Genomic DNA, 9,994 nt, shown 5'->3' on the forward strand with positions numbered 1-9,994 from the left:
AGCTCAGGTCATACAAAATCTGACATGCAATGATCTGAAAAAAGATAATATTTAATGATACAAGTAGTTGGGAAACAGACATACTGAAACAGAGCATGATTTAAATGTAAGGTCAAATGTACAGAAGTTTATAATGAGATACATTTTCAGTGAGGGAAAACAAAACAACGAATATTACATTCAACCAATGTTACATTCAAAAGTGTGAGAGAACTTTAAGTGAAAATGCTGCACAAGTCAAAAAGGGATAATATCCTGTAATATTAAGTACTGATGAAAATCAAGCAACACCAAGATAAATCTAACTTTTGTTTTTGAATATAGCATCAGGATTTGTGCCACCAGGCTTACAAACATAGGTTCTAGCATATAAAAAAATGCATTTGTAAAATATATCTTTCTGGATAGTCTTCATGTTAGAGAATTTAAAAGGTACATAGTAAAAGTTATGCTTAAACATTAAAAATTGATAATAAAAAGAGGAAAGAAGAAAACAAAGGGGAAGATTCAAAAATATATTCTGTGGTATTTGATGAAGATTTTAGCCAGCTAATATGTTTCACAAGTCTGTGTGGTCAGAATGTTTTCTTTGGAAAAGAAAAAGGACTCTCTGAATTTAAATGACACAACTGCATTGCTTCTGCAATAAACACAGAAGCTTTAGAGCTTACAGTTTGGAATCCATTAGAAATGTTGAAATATTTCACCTTGAAACATCTGTATTAATTCTCTTCCTCCACTCCCCCTTCTTCCCAAATGCATTAAAAATTCAAGAAGTTTGAAAGCAGTATTCTTGTGGCTGTGCAAAAGCTTTTATTGGCAGCTTTTGTATTTTCTATTTAGCAAATGGATTTTTAAAATCTTAATGAACTCTGGATTTGTGACCCACCGCATTTTTTTCTGCTAATGAAACAAACCATCTGGACAACACTACTGTGGGTTTATTTGTATTTATTTAAATTAACAGCATGTATGTCATTTTCAACCATAACAAACTCTTTCCATTCAGGTGAATTCTCTGAAGTCTTTAAATTTTATGGCTTGAAGCATTAAAGCTATAGCGAGCACGTTGAAACAATTACACTGAAGTAAAGATGATCATAAAACCAAGACTGTGTGCCTGTCATGTGAAAAGCACTCCTGGAAAGAGAAGAAGAAAGAAGGATAAGAAAGAGGAGAAGAGAGAAAGAGAGAAAGAGAAATAAACAGAAAGATGCTGGCCAAGGCAGATGGGCACCAAAATGTGCTACTATATGCAACTGAGAGGAGTGCAATTTGGGAATACATTGGTGACTTCTTACTTAGAATGAGGGTACTGACACAGAATTAAGAACTAGTAAGGTAGTGCTGTGGGTACTTCTGCCCTTTATTTAATCTTTTTTCATGCCACATTCTGAAAGTTTTCTGTATGTTAAGCACAGGGATTTAGAACCCCCTTTATTGGTTTAAAAGACAAATGTCTGCCAAGGAAGGTGGAAACCTTCCTGGGGTGAAAAGACAACAACAAAAGTTCTCTCCAAATTATCATCACTTCAAAAATCACAGCGCTTCCAGGCAAAAATATGGGAAAAGGGAAAGCAGTTCTTTACTAGACTATGTATGTCTATGTAACAGGACAAAACAAACAACAAAACAAATGAACAACAATAATTAAAACAAAACAAAACAAGACAAAGACAAAGACAAAAAAAACCCCCAAACAAACAAAAAACAAACAAACCACCAAAAAATACTGGAAGTTTCCCACCCGTTAAGCAGCCCACAGCTGGCAGGAGGCGCTGTTGGCTCAGCGAGGCAGGGAGGCTGCAGTGATTCCCTCCCTGTTTCAGGAATAGTTATTCTTAAAAGGGAGCAGGAGAGTAAAACACCTACCAACGCAGGGTTAACCTCCACTCTTGTGCAGATGAGCAGCAGCCAAATGAACACAGTGGGATAAGTTCACAGAGTCTGAGTTTGGCTCTAAGACAGTAGTTTGTTTAGACAGGCTACAGAAAATTCAAATTACTACAGCCAAAATATCACTCAATTCTTCTGTTAATCCAAGCCTCTGAACATTGGAAAATTCACCTATCACTCATCAAGTTACTTTTCCAAAATAGATAGTGTTCAAATGTTGATCTGTTTTCACAGTGCAAATTGTTTCCTAGGCTTTCTGATGCATTTTGTGACTCGATTTCATCATCAAAGGCCCTTATAAAAAAAACAACAACTGCCTTACATGGCAGATGCAACAAGTTTCTTCAAAAAATTAGTATTTAGGTACTAAGATTCCTGAGTTTCTAAAGGCAAGGCTTCACTTACCAGATCGAATTTTGCTGGTTACTTTACAGGCTAAGAACTGTTGTTGAAAATGCCCATAAGTCTGCATTTTGAAGAAAGAAGAAAATAATTTACTTCCTTTTAGTTCAACAAAAATATGGACCATTAAAATAATTTTTCCTCTACAGAACGTGAATTATTTACAGAAAAAGAATAATTAGCTGCTTTGAACCATTGCTTCCCGAGATCTTTTATTGTCTTTGTAGCCTCCACCCAATAACTAGAGGTAGTCCTTCTTTGGCTAGAAAGGTGTTAGATTAGAAAGGCCAGTTCAAGGCTATAGATTCCAAGTGCTGGAAAGCTGATTTCTTTGAGCTTGCAGTGGGATATCACATCTTCTCACAGAATTTCCTGTATATGTTCATACATTTCTATGTTGGTTTTCCAGAGCCATCTGCTAGCCAGATCAGATGTAAGGAGACTATTTTGAACTTCTACCCTTGATACTCATATGTCCCTTGCAGCATAGGTTAAAATGATAAATTGATAAATGATAAGAAATTAGGCACTGACAATTGACAGTGATTATTTAGTTGTTTTCTTTCTTCCTCTACAGCCCTATTTAATATTCAATCAATAAAAAGAAAGATTTTTTTTGGCTGAAGTACTTTGTTAGTTTGGTAATTAAAATAACAATTTCTTCAGGATTACTAAATATATATGATTCAGTTATACAAATAAATGAAACCACCATATGCATAAAGCTAATATTTCATACTGTGTTCCCTAGTGTAGTCACTACTTCGTGCTTCAAATTAACAACCTTTCACATAGTTACTGCCAATATGCTCAGGGGTTTAAAATTAAAAGGTTCTTATAAACATGGAAACCAGCGGAAATGCTGTCTTGAAGTGACAATAGGTTAAAAAATTAATACACTAAACCCTAATTTCATGTCCATGACTGCCTTTTTTTTGTGGTTTTAATTAGTTGATTTGACGTGGTTGATCTTGTGTTTACACTGAGAATAATATAATATAATATAATAAATATAATACAGTATAATATAACATAGTAACATAATATAAATAAAGTTTGATGGCTGGACTGATTTTTTGCTAAGTATAACCCACTCTGCTTTCCCACAGACATCTCACTTAGGACTTTAGGTCTTGGCTATAAATCCATTATCTGTTTTGCCTCCATAAAAATATGTATTCTAATGATGGGAAGATTTGCTGTCCCACATGAATTCATATCAGAAGCCTTTCTCCAGGGAAGATGGGATGCTGAATGATCTTCAAGCTGAAATGGATGAACTGCAAATGTTGAGGAAGGCATGCCAACCTTTTAAGACTGCAGTAAGACTTGGAAGGAACAGAATGAGACTTACTCAAAAAAAGCAGTCTGAGACTTTGGACATTTAGAGTCTTCCTTTAGGGAGAAGACATCATAGACTTACAAAATGTGAGTGTGTATAAGTAAGAAATACAAACCCTGATATAGTCAAATTAAGTTGCTTGTAAATTCCTGAATCATCTTTACTACTCAAATTCAGACTCTTTTTCAGCTCAAAACTCAAAACTTCTACAGTATTTCTGATACTTGAAACAGTCTTGAATGTAAAAGAATTACTTGGTGCAAACAATGATTATTTTGCTGTGTGTTTTCTCTGACTTGAGAATGGATGAGGAAGTGTACTGATGCTACTGCTTCATAAACCTTGTTGCACTAAACATATTGTATGATTTCAGAAATAAACACCAGTGTATTTTTTGGATGTCATCAGATTTTGGTACAGGGTCAGAACATACAGAGTTCTGCTTTCCTTGTTGCACAAGAAGGGACCTTCAACAGGGCATGCCTCATGCCTGGAATCATCATCCCTTTGCCCCACCCTGGCAGTGCTCCAGGCCAGGCTGGACAGGGAATTGGGTAATGTGTTCCAGTGAGAGGTGTTCCTGCCCATGGCACGGGGGTTCGGAATGAGCTGATCTGTAAGATCCCTTCCAATCCAAACCCTTGTGTGATTCTATAATTCTGTGACTCAAGGTAAGACTCTAAGGGTAGGTATAGTTCCTGGCTCTACCTGTGGTTTGAACTAATGGGCTTTCAGATGAGAGCATACTTTTCCTTTTATTAACTCAAAGTAGATATGGGTTGAAGTGGATGTAAAACAGCATCACAGCAGACTAATGACGATGAGCTGTCTTACTATCTGTATGATCTTTATCTACAGTTCTAAATTGGAATAGGAATTAGAGAGGAGAAACAAGAGCTCTGACACATAATCAATCATTTTATTCATGGTTTACAAATGTGTATACATGTTATATATTCTTGCATCATAAAACAAAAAAACCCTATTCTTAGTGAGAAAAAAATCTGCAGTTCAAATGAAGAAACCATCATGCTTTCTGGCTAAGATATTGGGCTACAACTGCAGCAGATCAATAATAAAGTTTCAAAAAATGAGACTTGATTTTTATGTCTTACTATTCTTCACAGATAAAAACTGCAGATTAAGAGTTTGACCTAACCTTTCTTACCCATGTGTAAGAAATGAGTATTTAAAGACAAGGACTCCTCAGGTAAAAGGTTCTACAAATTGTCTGGGTCGCAAGCACCTTGTATCAAATGCAATCCTATAGAGACATGAAGATAGACCTGAAAAGACTGTATGTCCTGAGCATTCTGCCCTTTTGGCATGAGGGTGAGGTTGTCAGTAAGCTATAAACCAGCACACTCACTCAAATGTCTGTGTTTTGCTCTTTCTTCACTGCTGACTTCCATCAGCTGAAACATCAAATGCCTGCCCAGAATACTGCTACAGTTATGTAAAACTTTTCAGGAAACATCACTTCACACAGATGTTTAACCTCCAAGCCCTGAAGGGATAGCTCTGCCAGTTGCCAGGCTTGTCAATTAATTTTACATTGACAATCATGCTAATATAATTTGACACAGACAAGTTTTGCAGCCAGCCAGCTACATTAGATAAACAAGGTAGATGACTCCAGTTCACTGCAAGATACATCTAACACATAGCACACCACAGCATATGTCTCATAGGCAGCACTGCCCTGTTTCATATCAGCTACCATCCCAGATGATCATAACTACGAGTAAAATACTTTTTTTGCTTTCCTGAGTAGTCTTCCCATTTCTTTTGTGGTCATGTTACCACAAATGTGTTCAGGAAATACGAATATGAAATATAAAATATATCTGAATATTTGGCTTACAATATGAACTGCCAAGCAAGATGAGTACTGCTGAGATGTCCCTGAAATAAGTTTATTTAAGCTGAGGCACCTCATTCAAATTATGTCAGCAAACTGGAAGTAGCTTCCAGAAAAAGAACAAATATTTATGGTTTGGAAGGAATTATTTGCAAGAATACCTTAAATAGGCTGGATATGTGCAACTGGCACACTAATGAGGAAGGTGTGATGAAGATATGATAATTGGCTAGAATTACCTAAAAAAAGGCAAATACAATAGTAGCTACAGCATGAGAGAATGAAAGTAGATATTTGGTTAAAGTAAGTAAGCTGCACCAGATTAAAAAAAAATATTTTACATCAAAGAGAAACTGTGGAACAGTTGACCCAAGATAAATAAATTGATATCAACTAGAATATTTAGACAAAGACTGAATACAGCTTCAATCTGGAATCAAACATATATTGGCCAGTGAGTATCTTTAAAGGCACATGTCCTTATCTCTATCTTCAAACTCTCTGAGAATTACTGAGAATTATTGGTTTTGTGTTTGAATGAGATTGAAAACTGCAGGGTAAAAAGAACTGTTGGAGGTTTTTGTTTTTCTGTTTTCTCCTTTCTCTTGCCCTATGAAACTGAATTAATTCTAAGCAAAATTAGAAAATATTTAAATTTAGAAAATATTTGAGCATACATAAAGGTTTAATTTCCCTAAGATGTTAAATAGCTATGAGTATAGGGAAATGAGAAATCTTTTGTGAGACTGCACAAAAAAATTCTGAAATTTTAAAACTGAATATTATAATGAATATAAATGAGCCTAGTGTAAAGCCTATGAATTCAAACATTAGTCCTTGATGTTTTCAATCACTAATATACCTTTATGAATTTGACTGACTGCCTGATTTTGTCCTAGTTTTTCATGGCCACGTAGTGCAGCTGAGGGCATAAGCTACAGTATCTTTGTATCTATATACTGATCATTATGGAAAAAAAAATAGGATAGCGCAAGGCCTGGGCTAGTATTGTATGTTCTGCATGCAAGAAAAGCTTTATTTCTACTTGGGCAGACTGCTGTAATCCTTACCATGGAGACAATCACTTCATAAGTGTCTTAAAACATATCTATTTCATGCTGTAAAACAGAAACATAATTTTTTTAATATAATTTTACAACAAGTAATAAAGTCAGAATTATAATGTAAGCAAGTGGCTCTTTGGCCAGTGTTTAAACAACTGAGGATTGCATCAGTACTGGATGCACACTGACAATGATAACAACTAGGAGCAGGCAGTTACTTACAAAAGGAGACTATGAACAAAACCATAGATGTTTCTAATGAAAATGCTCTTTATATGTGCAAATATATTGTTTCTGACCCATCTTATCTCAGCACAGACTCCCAAGACAGACTGTAGTTCTGTTCAACTCTTATGCATGGTTTAATCCAGGTGACAAGGTCTTTTGTAACCTGTCATCAACAATGTTGAGCAACTAAAAAACTGCTGGACACTTACTGTCTCCATAGTTCTCAGCTGTGATAATGACAAGCCCAACTTTAAGTTTTCATTTACCCAAGATAATGAATGATGTCAAAGCCCTCATCTACAACATGTTCCTGAGCTGCAGGTTGGGGCCATTTATTTATCACAATGCAGTTCTGGTTTTTATCTCACTTGTTATGATGATAATGATAACAACAAAAACAACAACACTAAATTTAAAATAAACATTCTTTCTTATTCTATTTTAGAAGAGCATTTATCTTAAAAAACTATTCTGCAGGTTTGGCTGATTAAAAAATTAAGCTATATCTCAGCTGTCAGAAAAATTATCCAGAGAGCTTAAACTGTCCACAAGCTTTCTTAGAAATCTTAATTTATTAATTAGAAACTATTTTAAATTTACTTAAATAAATAATTCTTTGTCTGAGAATTGTTTGCAAACCATTATGTATAAATATTGTTTTTCACTGTGGGCCAGGCAATTCTAATGATATGAGAGAAAAATTAGACAAATTCGCAAACAAAAATTAAAATTTTGTCTTAGGAAATGATGTCATGAAATTTTATGAAAAAGTGACAATGATGTTTGGAGAAAATAAATTAGGCACTATTTTAATATAGATGGAGAGGGACAAATGTGATTGTGTTGTAGACATTAAGAGATGCAGATATCCCAGCTGCACAAGGACAAGAACAAAAGTGTGATGACTAGCAGTGATGAATGGGTTTTGGAGAAGATATAATATAATCATTTTATGACAGATCCTTTAGAAGAGTAGGAGAATGGAGAAATCAAAATTTTCTGGAAAATAATAGATGGTCAGAGGTGAGGCTGGAGTTAAGATGAAATAGGTCAGACATTACAACCTATGCACCTGAAAAAGAAAGCAGAATAGCAGTCACTATGAGATACAATCAATATTTCAATTGATCAATGAAATAATAATAATTTATTATATAACTAGATACTATTTTTTTCTATGTACTGAATTGTTTGTTTATATTCATATCAATTTGGGAATATTGGGCTTTCATTTACTTTGATATTCAAAGAGCAAAATAAGCTATAAATGTTTTTAAGAATCTGCATTTTTGTTGATCAGTTGTGCAACTTTCAAACATTTGTGGTTGAAGGCATTATTCGAGAATATTCTTTAAGGTACAATGCATTAGACAGTATAGTTTTTGTAATGTAAATACATTTAAATGATATGTCAATTAAAATATACACACTTGGAGTATAAATGCACCATTGGCACTTTCACATTTGGGAGTCCGTTACAATATTCAGTCTTCTCTCATGCCTAAGAAAAGAAAGCTAAATATTTGTAGTTCAGACCTTAGACAACTCATAGGATTTTCATGCACTAACTGGTAGTGAGCTCTGAGGAGCTTTAAAGAATTCTCTGTCCCTTGTAAAGAAGGTAGAAACTTGTGGATTTCTGCCATCTTTTTCAGGGAAGGGAGAAGCTAGGGATGAATTGATGAGAAGGAAGTAATAAAAGTGAAATGTTTGTTAAGGAAGCTCAGTTTTCCTTTTGTGCTTCTGTTTTCAGGAGCAAACTTCCTACCATGTCTAAGAAACTAAACATTAGAATTCAAAACTTTCCCTCCTGGGATCACTTTCGTTCTCTCTTTTATTCTTGTCCTCGTACTGGCAATGAATTTGAAAACCTCTGCCAGACAGATCTTTAAAACTCTCATCATTCTTAAAAAGGAATCCAGTGTTGGCAAGTTCTGACACAGGACAAACACGTCAACAAACACTGAGAAAGTGCTGCCTCCAAGCAGCAGAGCATGCTAGGGCTGTGTTTATTCAAGCTTGTCGCTACCAGGCTTCATTAAGAGTGATGACATTTTTAAACACCATCTCTGTGGTACTGTGTGATACAAATCAAATCTAGCAGGCACACAAAGGCCTTTGTCTCTGCTCAAGACTTGTACCAACCTCTGTTTTTAAGGGTATGAAAATGTTTTCTGGCTGAAGGAAAAAGACTGCAAGGAACTGATCTTAAACTGAACCAAGTGAATAGAAAAGTTCTCTTTTCATATTGGTGGGGTTAGATTTAAGTGTTGTACATCTCTTCTCCTTGCCTGCACACAGAAAAATCTGAAGTTGATATACAGAAGGCACAGAGACATTATTTAATTCTAGAATATGGATGTGACCACTAAAATTATTACATTGCTCCTACTGTTAACCAGAAGGGCACTTACTGAATCTGACCTTTCCTTTTCAAAACAAAGAAACCATCTTTGTCCTGTAACATTATTTGCGATATTCTTGTTCAGCACAAGCACTGCTTTACATGTTTTTCTTGTCATCTTATTGGTAGAAATTCTTATATATTAAGATAAAAATGAAGGTCATTATTATTTCCATTCAACTTTAAGCATATATATGCCCAGTATTATAATATTGAAATGTCTAAAATATGCATATATGTTGAGCAGCAAGTTGATAGATTCATCCATTAAATGCACACTCAAAGAGCCTCGTTTAAAGAAGGAGCTAAACTGTAAGATGAAGATGACTCACTTTTTCTCTGGAGAAGGAGACTAGACTTTAAGCTATGGTTGGGACCAAGGTGAAATTGAATATAATTCCACAAAGAATAGAATAGAATAGAATAGAATAGAATAGAATAGAATAGAATAGAATAATTTCAGTTGGCAGGGACCTATAAGAATCATCTAATTCTGCCTAGCTAACTCAGCGCTGATCAAAAGTTAAAGCACTGCTGTTAAGAGTCTTGGCCACATAACTCTTAAGCACTGACAAACCTTGCTCATCTTTCTAAGTGTTTGACCCTCTGTTGCAGAGTTTGACTTCTAAATGTCTAGTCTAAACATCCCATGATACTGCTTTGAACCATTCACACAAATCCTACCACTGGATCCCAGAGAGAAGAGGTCAGCACCTCCCTCTTCACTTCTCTCCTCACAAAGCTGTAGAGAGCAATGATGTCCCTCTCTGCTGGGCTGATATCCATTCGCTCTTTCC

General features: G+C 35.2%; 1 long non-coding RNA gene across 1 annotated transcript in view; it reads left to right on the forward strand.

Moving 5' to 3' along the window:
* LOC144246385 (uncharacterized) overlaps positions 1-1,170 on the forward strand; it is a 151,360-nt gene extending 150,190 nt beyond the window's left edge. Inside the window, exon 4 of the long non-coding RNA XR_013340097.1 lies at positions 1,010-1,170. This is a non-coding gene — a long non-coding RNA (uncharacterized LOC144246385). The remainder of the gene's footprint in view (positions 1-1,009) is intronic.
* The last annotated feature ends 8,824 nt before the right edge of the window (positions 1,171-9,994 follow it).

This window comes from Lonchura striata, chromosome 6 (genome assembly GCF_046129695.1).
Source record: "Lonchura striata isolate bLonStr1 chromosome 6, bLonStr1.mat, whole genome shotgun sequence".
NCBI lineage: Eukaryota > Metazoa > Chordata > Aves > Passeriformes > Estrildidae > Lonchura > Lonchura striata.